Source organism: Bos mutus, chromosome 1, assembly GCF_027580195.1.
Source record: "Bos mutus isolate GX-2022 chromosome 1, NWIPB_WYAK_1.1, whole genome shotgun sequence".
NCBI classification, from domain to species: Eukaryota; Metazoa; Chordata; class Mammalia; order Artiodactyla; family Bovidae; genus Bos; species Bos mutus.
The window spans coordinates 141,549,107-141,560,438 of NC_091617.1; positions in this window are offsets into that span (position 1 = coordinate 141,549,107).

Here is an 11,332-nt window from a genome sequence, read left to right on the forward strand (position 1 = left end):
CTCTCCCCTAGAACCCTTTATGGAAAGAGAGCCCAGCTTATTTTAGCCGCTGATTTTGGAAAACATGTTTTACTGCCTTCAGTGGTCCTTGAACAAATTTTGCTGTCCTTGGTCTGGGTGCTAACAGAAGGGCAGACACTGTACCCTGGCTCACATCATCATTATTAAAAAGCGGGGATCTCAGAGCTTATAATCTGGAGAAACACAACCAGTCTTTGAGGAAAAGCAAGAAACTCTGAATAAGCCATCTAACATCTTGCTTCTCAAAATTGTGTAAGGATGGACGTCACCTGGGAGCTTGATGGAAATGCAGAGTCTGCATCAAAAGTGAGTGAGTCCTAAAGGTAACTTGTTATGGGACTTGCTTCTCACCATGAATAACTAGAAATCTGGTCTCAAAAATACATGAAATAGAATTTTTTCAAATGTTGGACAAGAGGCAGTGTGAGACTGTGATGACTGTAAAGGAAAACAAACAAACAAAAAAAATTAAATGAGCCCTAATATAATTTCAGCTTTCTACCTAGAAGTAGTTTATAAACCAGAATTCAGGGAGGGAAATATAAACAGAATCTAGAGATCTTCCAGAGTTGAGTGATGGATGAAGCAGATAGAAATGGTAGGACAAGGAACACAAAAGGAGGGAGACACAGAGAAAGAGGTCTAGAATCTACATGGAGGCTCCCTTGAGTCTCTGGCTGAATTCCCATCTGAGCAAGAGGAGAGAGAAATTCCACCAAGTCAGGCAATGAATGACCACTGAACCATAAGCAAAATACTTCTCAGAGCTTTACATGTGTATGAAACACTTGAGTTCCCCCAGTCAGCATGCAGAACTGCTCATTGAATATGTAAGGCATTCAATAGGGGCCAAAAAAACTTACATGTTAGTGACAAACCTAGATAGTGTATTAAAAAGCAGAGACATCACTTTGCCAGCAAAGTCCATTTAGTCAAAGCTATGGTTTTTCCAGTCGTCATATGTGGATGTGACAGTTGGACCATAAAGAAGGCTGAATGCTGAAGAATTGATGCTTTTGAATTGTGGTGCTGGAGAAGACTCTTGAGGGTCCCTCGGACTGCAGGGAAACCAAACCAGTCAATCCTAAAGGAAATCAACCTGAATATTTATCAGAAAGACTGATGCTAAAGCTGAAGCTCCAATACTTTGGCCACCTGGTGTGAACAGCTGACTCATTGGAAAAGACCCTGATGCTGGGAAAGACTGAGGGCAAGAGAAGAAGAGGGTGACAGAGGATGAGATGGTTGAATAGCATTACTGACTCAATGGACATGAGTTTGAGCCAACTCTGGGAGACAGTGAAGGACAGAGGAGCCTGGCATGCTGTGGTCCATGGGGTCACACAGAGCTAGATACAGCTTAGCAAACGAGCAACAACAACAACAAATCGGGATACCACCCAATAATTTGAACAGGAACATTTAACGTAAAGAATTATGAACTGTAACAGGGGAGTAAGTATAAAAATTGAAAGAGAATACTAAAAAACAACTTAAAGCTGAGGGACGGTATCCAAGAATGGACAACTGTGGGAGGAGGGCTTCCTCCCTGTGGCTGGGGTTCAGACCTCACTGGAGACAGTATTTGCAAGTCACTGGGTGCAAAGAACTTTGCTAGATTGTGCAATCCAGAGTTGGTTCACAGCAACCATGGAAACAGGAAACACCCTGCAGGCGCAGATGGACCAAGGCTGGTGAGCCACTGTGCAGAGAGGGACGGGACATTGGAAGTCCACTTGCCAACAGAGTGGCGTGAAGCCTGGTGTCCATGTCTGGAGGGCCATATCCAGGCGGTGACCAGACTGTGTTCAGGATTTAAAAAAAAAAAAATAAGACAACATGCCAGAACCAGAAATAGAAGCTCTTTCCTCCTGAAATTTCCTTCCAGCACCCTCTGCTGACAAAACTTAATATTGTGCTTTTTGAAGAGGAGGAAGAGAAGTGTTAGTCACTCAGTCATGCCCTACTCTTTCCAACCCCATTAACTGAAGACTGCCAGGCTCCTCTGTCCGTGTAGTTTTCCAGGCAAGACTACTGGGATGGGTAGCCAATCCCTTCTCCAGGGGATCTTGCCGACGCAGGGATCAAACTCAGGTCTCTTGCATTGCAGATGGATTCTATACCATCTGAGTCACCTGGGAAGTCCCACTGAAGAGGAGACAGGCTTAAAGCTTCATTACTGCCACACAGGAGAACCACGGGTGGAGCAGGAGCTGAGAGGCAAACAACTGATAAATGGCATGAGTCACACCTTAGCAGTGGGACAAACGCAGAGTAAGAGGACACTTTAGACCTGCTCCAAACAAATATAAAACAAAAACATCAAGCCAGTCTTCAAATATCTTAACTGTGAGACAGAAAAAAACTCCAACTGTCTTCAATGAAGTACAATAAAACCCAGAGCTCAGCATCAAACTGACAATGTCAGACATATAATCGAAAATTACTAGACAGGAATTCAGCCTTTGGTCAAGATGGAATTAGAGGGATTGGCTTTCTTTCCTGCTAGAAATGGAAATATATACATATAACATATGGTTATTGAGATCTTTTACACCAGGCAACAGAGGACAGTGAACTCTGGGAGAGAGACACAAACAAGGTAGGCTGTACAATCGCCTGTCTTACTGCCTGGGGAGAGAGGGTCGGATAACAGTACAGAGAGGGCGAGCCTAGGTAAGCCCAGCAGGCTGCCTGAGTAGATGAGATGGGTGAGAGTTTGTAGTGACAAAGCAGCAGGAATTCACCAGTACCAGACAAGAAAGTTGCACAGAGAGAACTCCAGGGATATGTGGATGGTAAACTTGAGTTATTCAGTGGTACACTTATTTACTTCTTTGGCTGTTTCAAGTCTCAGTTGTGGCACATGGGCTCATTATTGCATCGGTATTCCAAACTTCATTGTGGCACACGATCTCAGGAGTTGATCTCAGGAGTTGTGGCACACAGGCTTAGTTCCTCTGCAGCATGTGGGATCCCAGTACTCTGACCAAGGATAGAATCCATGTCCACTGCACTAGAAGGTGGATTCTTAACCACTGGACTACCAGGGAAGTCCCCAACACACTTACTTAAATCAAGTTTCTTGAGATGAAAACTACAACTTTAAAACTGAGGCTTAAAAACACACTGGATAGAATTTATGGTCAATTGGACATTGCAGAAGAAAAGATTGGTAAATGTGACCACATAACAATAAAAAGCAACCAAATAAAAACAGAGAAAAATGACTGACAACAAAATAGGACATTGGTGAATTGTAAGAAAATCTTGAGTGGGCTAGTGCATGAAGGACTGGAGTCCTTGAAAGGGAAAGGGGAAAAAATATTTTTGAAAAGCAATGGCTGAAACGTTTCTAAGTCTGATGAAAAGTACAAACCCACAGCCAAGAATTTCAACAAACTCCATGCACAAGAAATATAATGAAAATTACGTGAGAAAAAATATAATCAAATTGTTCAGAACCAGGAATAAATAGAAATCTTAAAAGCAGAAAGAGTAAAATTATACAAAACATACAGAGGCACAAATTTAAGAATGACTGCAGACTTTGTGTCTGAAATAATACAAGTAAGAGGAATGTGGACAAGCATCTATAAGTATTGAAGGAAAACCTGTCAACATAAAGTTCTATACCAAGTGAAAACATGCATTAAAAAAAAGTGAAATAAAAAGTTTTTCAAATATAAAAAGCTAAAGAAATTTATCACCAGCAAAGCCACATAATAAAAAATATGAAGAAAATTCTTTATCAGAAGGAAATGATGCCAGATGGAAATCTGAATGTATACCCCAAAAATAAAGAACATCTACCATAGTAATTGGATGGATAAGTACATAATATTTATTCTTATTGTTATTTTTGAGACCATGGGATAGAGAGACAAAAATAATAATAACAATGTAGGATAGGGTTTGTAATATCTGATGAATTAAAATACAGGGCAACAATAGACTGGAAACACGAATAGAAAGATTATATTGTAGGATTCTTATACAACATAGGAACTAGTATACTATCATTTGAAGGCAGACTGTGAGTATTTAAATATGTGTACTATAGACCCTAAAACAATTGCTAAAAAACGAGAAAAATTCATATCTAATATCTAAGTGATAAAGGAACCATAAAAATAATCCAAAAAAAGACAAAAAAGGAGGGAAAAGGCAATAATAGTTGGCTTTAAACCTAACCATATCAATAATACCAATAAATATCAATAAATAATACCAATAAATATCAATAGTCTAAACATACCAATTAATGTAGTTCCCTGGTGGTCCAGTGGTTAGGACTGGGCACTTTCACTGAAGTTGTCTGGGCTCATTCTCTGGTTGGGGAACTAAGAGTCCCCCAAGCCACAAGGCATGGTCAAAAGAAATAAATAAAATAAAAAATAAACATACCAGGGCTTCCTTGGTGACTCAGTAGTAAATAATCTGCCTGACAATACAGGAGACACAGGTTCAATCCCTGGTCTGGGAAGATCCCAGGCTGCAGAGCAACTAAGTCCTTTAACCACAACCCGGTGCTCTAGAGCTTGGGAACTGCAACTGCTGAAATCCTCATGCCCTAGAGCCCATTTCTGCAAGAGAAACCACCACAGTGAGAAGCCCTTGAGCTGCAGCTAAAGAGTAGGCCCCACTCTCTGCAACTAGAGAAGGCCCATAAGCAGTGAAGACCAGAACAGTCATAAATAAATAAAATTATCAAAAAAAAAAAAAAAGACATACCAATTAAAGGGGCTTCCCTGGTGGCTCAGATGGTAAAGAATCTCACTGCAATGCAGGAGAGCCAAGCTCAGTCCTCCTGGGATCCAGGAAGATCCCCTGGAGGAGGGCATGGCAACCTTCTCCAGTATTCTTGCCTGGAGAATTCCATGAAGAGAGGAGCCTCAAGGGCTACAGTCCATGGGATTGCAATGAGTTGGACATGTTTGAAATGACTTAGCATGCTTGCACACACCAATTAAAAAGCATAGATAAATATATAATCAAGACCTAACTATATGCTACATACATGAAATATCTTTTGTATGTGTTTTTTAACTTATTCTAAATAGAAGAATAGAGAAAGAAATACCATGCTTGCCCTATTCAGAATAAAGCTGGAATGGCTATTTTAATATTAAACATTTCAGAACAGTAGAGTTACTAGCAGAACCCTAGGGTTCAATCCCTGGATTTGGAAGATCCCCTGGAGAAGGAAATGGCAACCCACTCCTGTATTCTTGGGTGGGAAATCCCATGGACACAAGAGCCTGGCGGGCTACAGTCCCTGGAGTCACAAAGAGTCGGATACAACTTAGTGACGAAATAACAAGAGCAACAACCCCTTGGCCACCACCCACCCCTTACTCCCCAGCCCCACTTGCACACACCTCCCTACAATCTGCACTTGAGAGTTATTCAGACACGTGTACACTGTGATGGGATATGGATGGGACACGAGCTACCCATCCTGTGCGTACTCCAAGCAATATTTTGATCACAGTCTCTGTTCTGCAAATCGTGGTCATGGAAAAAGCAAATAGAAGAATCCCTGGAGTAAAATGGCTTATAATTTTATTTCAGTAGTTGGTTTTATTGTGGTGATAAACCTAAAATAGCCCACTTACAATACATTTTATGACTTTAATATAGCTTGTGACTTCATAATTCTGTGACACTTATGAAAAATATATTTATATTAAACTCGCAAAAGGCAATACAATCCAGTCATTTAGTGTAAGTTGTTTCACATACTTTAAATAATCTAAATTCTAGAATATTGTTTTCAAATAAATTTATTGTGTTCAGCAGATATGTTCTGGATCGCTGGTGTATAAAAGGAATGTGAGTGGACTTAATCACACAGCTACAGTAATCACTGTTCATCATGGTACATAACCATATTACCTACATTTTCTCATTCAATCCTCAAGGCAACTCTTTGAGATATACAGTGGAAAAAAAAAAAAGTAACATGCAGCGATCATGATGCCAGCTGGCTGTAAGGCTGGTGTCTGAATTCTGGTGCTTGGGACGCATCTGCCTTTGTCCTTACCACCGTGACTCTGAGCCATGTTATAAGTGCCCTAAGACAGTGGTTCTCAAAGTTCGGTCCCTGTGTTAGGAGAAGCACACTGACAGAAACTGGTCACAGTGCCCAGGCACCACAGTAACTATTTGCATGAGTTAGTTTATGACAGGCAGTACTGGTAAGGGACGTTGAATTAATAAGGAATTAATAAGCCACCACCAACCGGAATAACTGGGGAAAGGTCAAAAGGAGACACCTCATGTCCCACCACCTCCCAGAATCCTCCTCGCTGGCATCCATCTTGGCTGAGCAATGCATGGACCACCAGGAAGCACCCTGGGTCAGAATGATTGGCCAGAGACAACCGGAAACTAATCCCATCACCATAAAACCCGAGCATAGGGAAAGAGCAAATGAACCAAGATGGCATGGTCAGGCTCTGTTGTCCCACGGCCTCTCGCTCTTGCCCCTGTTTTGTAAATAATGATTATGTAACAGCAGAGATCCCTTATAGCACTGGGAATGCGTGTCACAAAGTACCCACTTGGTCACAGGCTACCTTGTGCTGTATGCCTGCGTGAGCTCTACCTAGAAAGCAGGGGCGATTGCTGCGCAATTGCGCAAGCTGTGTCTGTTGGGTCAGCCATGGGAGGACAGAAGATAGCTTGTCTATTGCTATGACTGCTGCGTCAGTCAGGAGAGAATAAATGTGTATGCAATTCCTATGGCTCCTTGCGTCTCCTTCCAGCTTCTTAGCCCACACCTTGCCTACCCTGGGTTCAGCAAACAGTGTGAACCCCAAGACAGTTGGCACTGTGAACAGGATCAGCAATACACAGAGACTGTGAGCCACGTGGCAAATCAGTCCTGGGTTCCCTTAACCTACTGCTCTCCACCTGGGTGCCCCTTCCCAATAAAGCCTCTGGCTTCATCAGCACGTGTGTCTCTTCAGACAATTCATTTCTGAATGCTAGACAAGGGCCCCCTTTCGGGCCCTGGCAGGGGCCCCCCTTCCTGCAACACCTGGACCAACAGCACCTGCATCCCCTGAGAACTTGTGACAAACACACTGGGGCCCACCGCAGACTCAGTGAATCAGAAACTCTGGGGTGGAGAAGAGTAATCTGTTTTCACAACCCTCCAGGAGATTCCAGTACACACTTAAGCTTGAGAACCACTGCAGTGAGGGAACTTAGCTTTGTAAAAGAATCCCATTGCAAGTCCATTAGGAAGGCTGGCCCTTTGAGGTTGGTGATCAGGTGTTCATGTCCCATTCTGCCCAGGACCCACCCACCACCTCTCACACCCCCAGCCCTAGAAGAGAACTGAGGCCAGCAGGTGAGATTTGCTCAAAGGCAAGGCACTATATGACAAGAAAATGATCTCATGACGTGACATATATATGCATACATATACATATGCATTCATCATGTATATCATGTATTTATATATGTGCATATTTGTTCCTTGTTACAATTTTGATGAAGAAATAATAAGGTCTTCACTACAGGGAAATTCAAAAATGCACACACCACCTTGCAGTCTGAGGCTCTGCACTGCAATGACCCTCTCCCCAGAGAAGCTCCTGGGACCCCATCCACCCTTCATGGGGGCTTCTGGGTGTTTGAGGATACTCCCAAGAGCTCAGTAAAGACTGACCAGTAAGTTCTTCCTGCCAAATTTCTGTTGTGGGAAAATAAATTACTGCGTAATTACCCGGATTACAGTAATTGTAATCCGGGTAGTTACAATATTGAAATTGTAAAAGCAGTGTTTGGTGAGCCTGCAGGTGGCCAGCTTTGTTTTCACAGGACCAGGATCAACACTTGGTCTTGGCGAGAGGCCCCCTGTGGACTGCCCCCAGGCGGAGGGGAAGGGTGCACAGATTTTTGCTCTCGGATGGGACTCCCAGGGACCCAACGGAAAGTGGGCTGCTTGGGTGGAGTCGTAAGCAAACCACTTATTCCTTTTTTTCTTTAAGTCTCAGAAAAAGAAGACCCTGAATTTAGGGAAGCTAGAGACATAGACGGCATTTCAACTAATGCTCATTTTCTTATCTTCCTCCAGATGTCTGAGGAAGAAGACAGAAGGACAGACGACCAAGAGGAACGCAACCAGCAGCAAGGAGCCTGAAGAACGCATGCGCAACGCCGCTTTCGGCGGCCTGGGTAGGTGGGGCGGGGCCTGCGCGATAGGGCTGCTAAAACAACTCTTGCCCAAACCTTCAAGGTTGACTGTTGCGTGTCCACGTGGTGCCAGAGTCTGTGGTGAGGGCTGGGTTCGCAGGTGCAGAGCTGGGTGTCTTCTGACCTGTGTGGACCCCGCTGGAAGGTCCGCTCCCCTTCTCCCCGCCAGCCTCGCCCCTCCTCTCCTTTCTCCTTCACTCCTTCGTGTCTGTCCCTTAGGGAAGCCAACCTCTGTTATTAAAGCCTTTCAACACTTGCTGGGAGCAGGTGGCTTTGCAATCTGATGCCTGTTCTGCCCAGGACCCACCCATCACCTCTCACGCCCCCCAGACCTAGAAGAGAGCTGAGGCCAGCAGAGCCCAGGGGTGAAGCACAGGACACCCCCACATACACACTGGAGCGGGGCGGGAGATGGCACCCCCAGGGAGAGGATTACAGGTCCACCTGGTGCCACCAGCAGAGCCTGGGGGGCCACGTGGACGTGGAGTCAGACTACTGGACCCAATGGATGGAAAAACGCCTAGATTTGGCTGGAATGTTTGACACAGGTTCTCTCATTTGGGGTTTACATTTGGCTCAAGCCCTGAGAGGGTGTTTAATAATCTACCAGGTTGACTTATTGAATCCTGAACACGGGTGGTTTAGAATTAATGAGGTAAAACTGCTTGAAATCCCTGGCCTGCTGTGCAGAACAGAGGCCAAAGGCTCGGGGAAATAGAACTGTGGAAATGGGTCTGCTGTTTGCAGCTGACTCAGCCAGCCCCTAATTGCAGCCCTCTCCCCAGAAGCCAGATGGCAAAAAAAAAAAAAAAAAAAAGCATCCTTAAGGAGCTCTGGGGGTCTGTCCTCTCCAAGCTGGAAGTGAAGTTGGGGGCTTAATTCCCCATCTTGGTGGGAATAATGGGGCCCCCAGGAAGAGGGCAGTGCGCAACCACCAGGGAGGAGGCCCAGGGAGAGCAGGGCATCCGTGTTGCTGGCTCCTTGCTCACAGGGTCCCTAGACAGGAAAGAGATGCCTGCCTGCTACGTCCTGCTCAGCAGATGAAGGCTTGGAAATCCCAGGACTGCAGCCCAGTTCCTGGCCCTCAGTCAGTTCCCTCCACCCCTCAGGATGGTCCTTTGTTGGGTGTGCCCTCCAATGACCCTGTTTTGAAAGAACCATCTGTTTCTCTCTGGGATCCTGATCTCAGAGGGCTGTGCACTCATGGCCTTTCATCTCAGTGGGGCTGATGGTCATTCCACAAGCAATTATTTAAAAATTCATCAGGAAGTTCTCCTGACCACAAAGACAATCCAGCTGAAACGGAAACCAAAATTCAAGTAAGGAGGGAAAAAATGGGTTTTGATTTAGACTCCGGCTTGATAAACTAAAAATTATGAACATGGGTTAGTCTTATCTGGTTTTTACCTAAAGGTAAATTAGGCAAAATTGCATTTCTGCTCAAATTCTTGGAATAAGGAATAAGCCAAAGTGAGCGATGTCAGTGGAGCGCTCATAATGGTTCTGGTAAAGTTTTATGAGAGCATCACATCATCATAGATCCTGTGACTGACCAACAGAATATGTGCACCAATGTGATCCTTTTAGCAGAAATATTTGGCCTGTGATTTTTCCCAAGAGCTCTTCATTCTCCTCTGAATTAAGCTGCTGTGTTTTGAAGGCCTTGTTATGTCTCTTTTGTTGATGGTCTCCCTTGCGTGCTAAGTCGCTTCAGTCATGTCTGACTCTTTGCAACCCCATGGACTGTAGTCTGCCAGGCTCCTCTGTCCATGGATTTCTCCAGGCAAGAATACTGGAGTGGGTTGCCATGCCCTCTTCCAGGCAGTCTTATACCCAATTGTAATTCAGTCTAACTTTGCCAGCACCTCTCCCAGTAGTTTTGTTTGTGATTTGAGCAGTCCTCCAACATTAGTCAATTCCATGAAATTTTATGTCTTTTGCAAGACTGGAATTTTCACTTGGCATCTGTTGGCAGTATTGTATTGCAGAAAATTTGACAGTCAGAAAAACTGACTGCCAGAAGTGTGGGCATGATGGTCAAAGACGGAAAGGTGCCAGCACTGCCCAGGGCTCGGTGTTGAGTGAGGAAGCCTTCTTTCGGTGGCCAGGACATTGGCTAACATGGTCAAGGAAGCCAGACTGCTCTTGCTTCACTGTGTAACAGGGGATCCTAGGAACAAGCGCCCCACTCCAAGCCCCACCTCCAGCACACTGCCTGGCAGGCAACTGGCTTTCAGGAAATACTTGCTGGATGAATGAATTGAAAATTATGGGAAAGGCATAAAGAAAAACAAAAGAGGGCTAGAAGACAGGACATTAAGGAGGGGTCTAGAAGAAAGCAGGTCAAAGGAGGCCTTTGTGAAGAGGTAGAAGGTAAAGACGAAATAGAAAATATATAAATTGGTCTCTGTTCCATGCACAGGGTTCCTGAAACCCTAGTCATTTTCTAGGTGGTCAAACAACTAGGAGCATCACTGTTCTGATGTTTGGTCCTTGACCCCAGGTCTTGACACAGAGCTCCTAAATCCCTTGGAATTTCCTGGGTGATGGGAGAGTCTTTTGTTCCAATCAGATGACTCTGGGTGGCTCCTGAATGGGAGCTGATCTTACCAGAAAGACCAGCCAGGATGAGAAGCTTGGAGTTTTCAGCCCCTGCTCCCCACAGTTCTCCAGAGATGGGATGGGGGCTGGAAATGGAGTTAATGATTGATGGTGCTTATGTGAGGAAGCCTCCATAAAATCCCAACAGGATGAGGTTTGAGGCTCTTCCAGTTGGTTCTTCTGGAGCGCGATGCACCCCAATTCCATGGGTTCAGAAGCTCTTGTGCTCAGGAGCCTCTGTACCTGTTCCTCCGGGTGTTTATCTGCTTCTCTTATCTCATTCTTTAATAAATTGGTAAATGTGCTTCCCTGAGTCCTGTGAGCGGTTCTTGAAAGTTATTGCATCCAGAAGGGAGGTGGGTCATGGATGCCTCTGATTTGCAGCAATGTCAGACAGAAGTTGTGGGTCAGCTGGGGACCCACTCCTGGCCTTCGGCATCTGCTGGAGGGCCAGGCAGTCTCGTGGGACTGAGTCCTTATCCTGTGGGGTCGGATGCTGTCT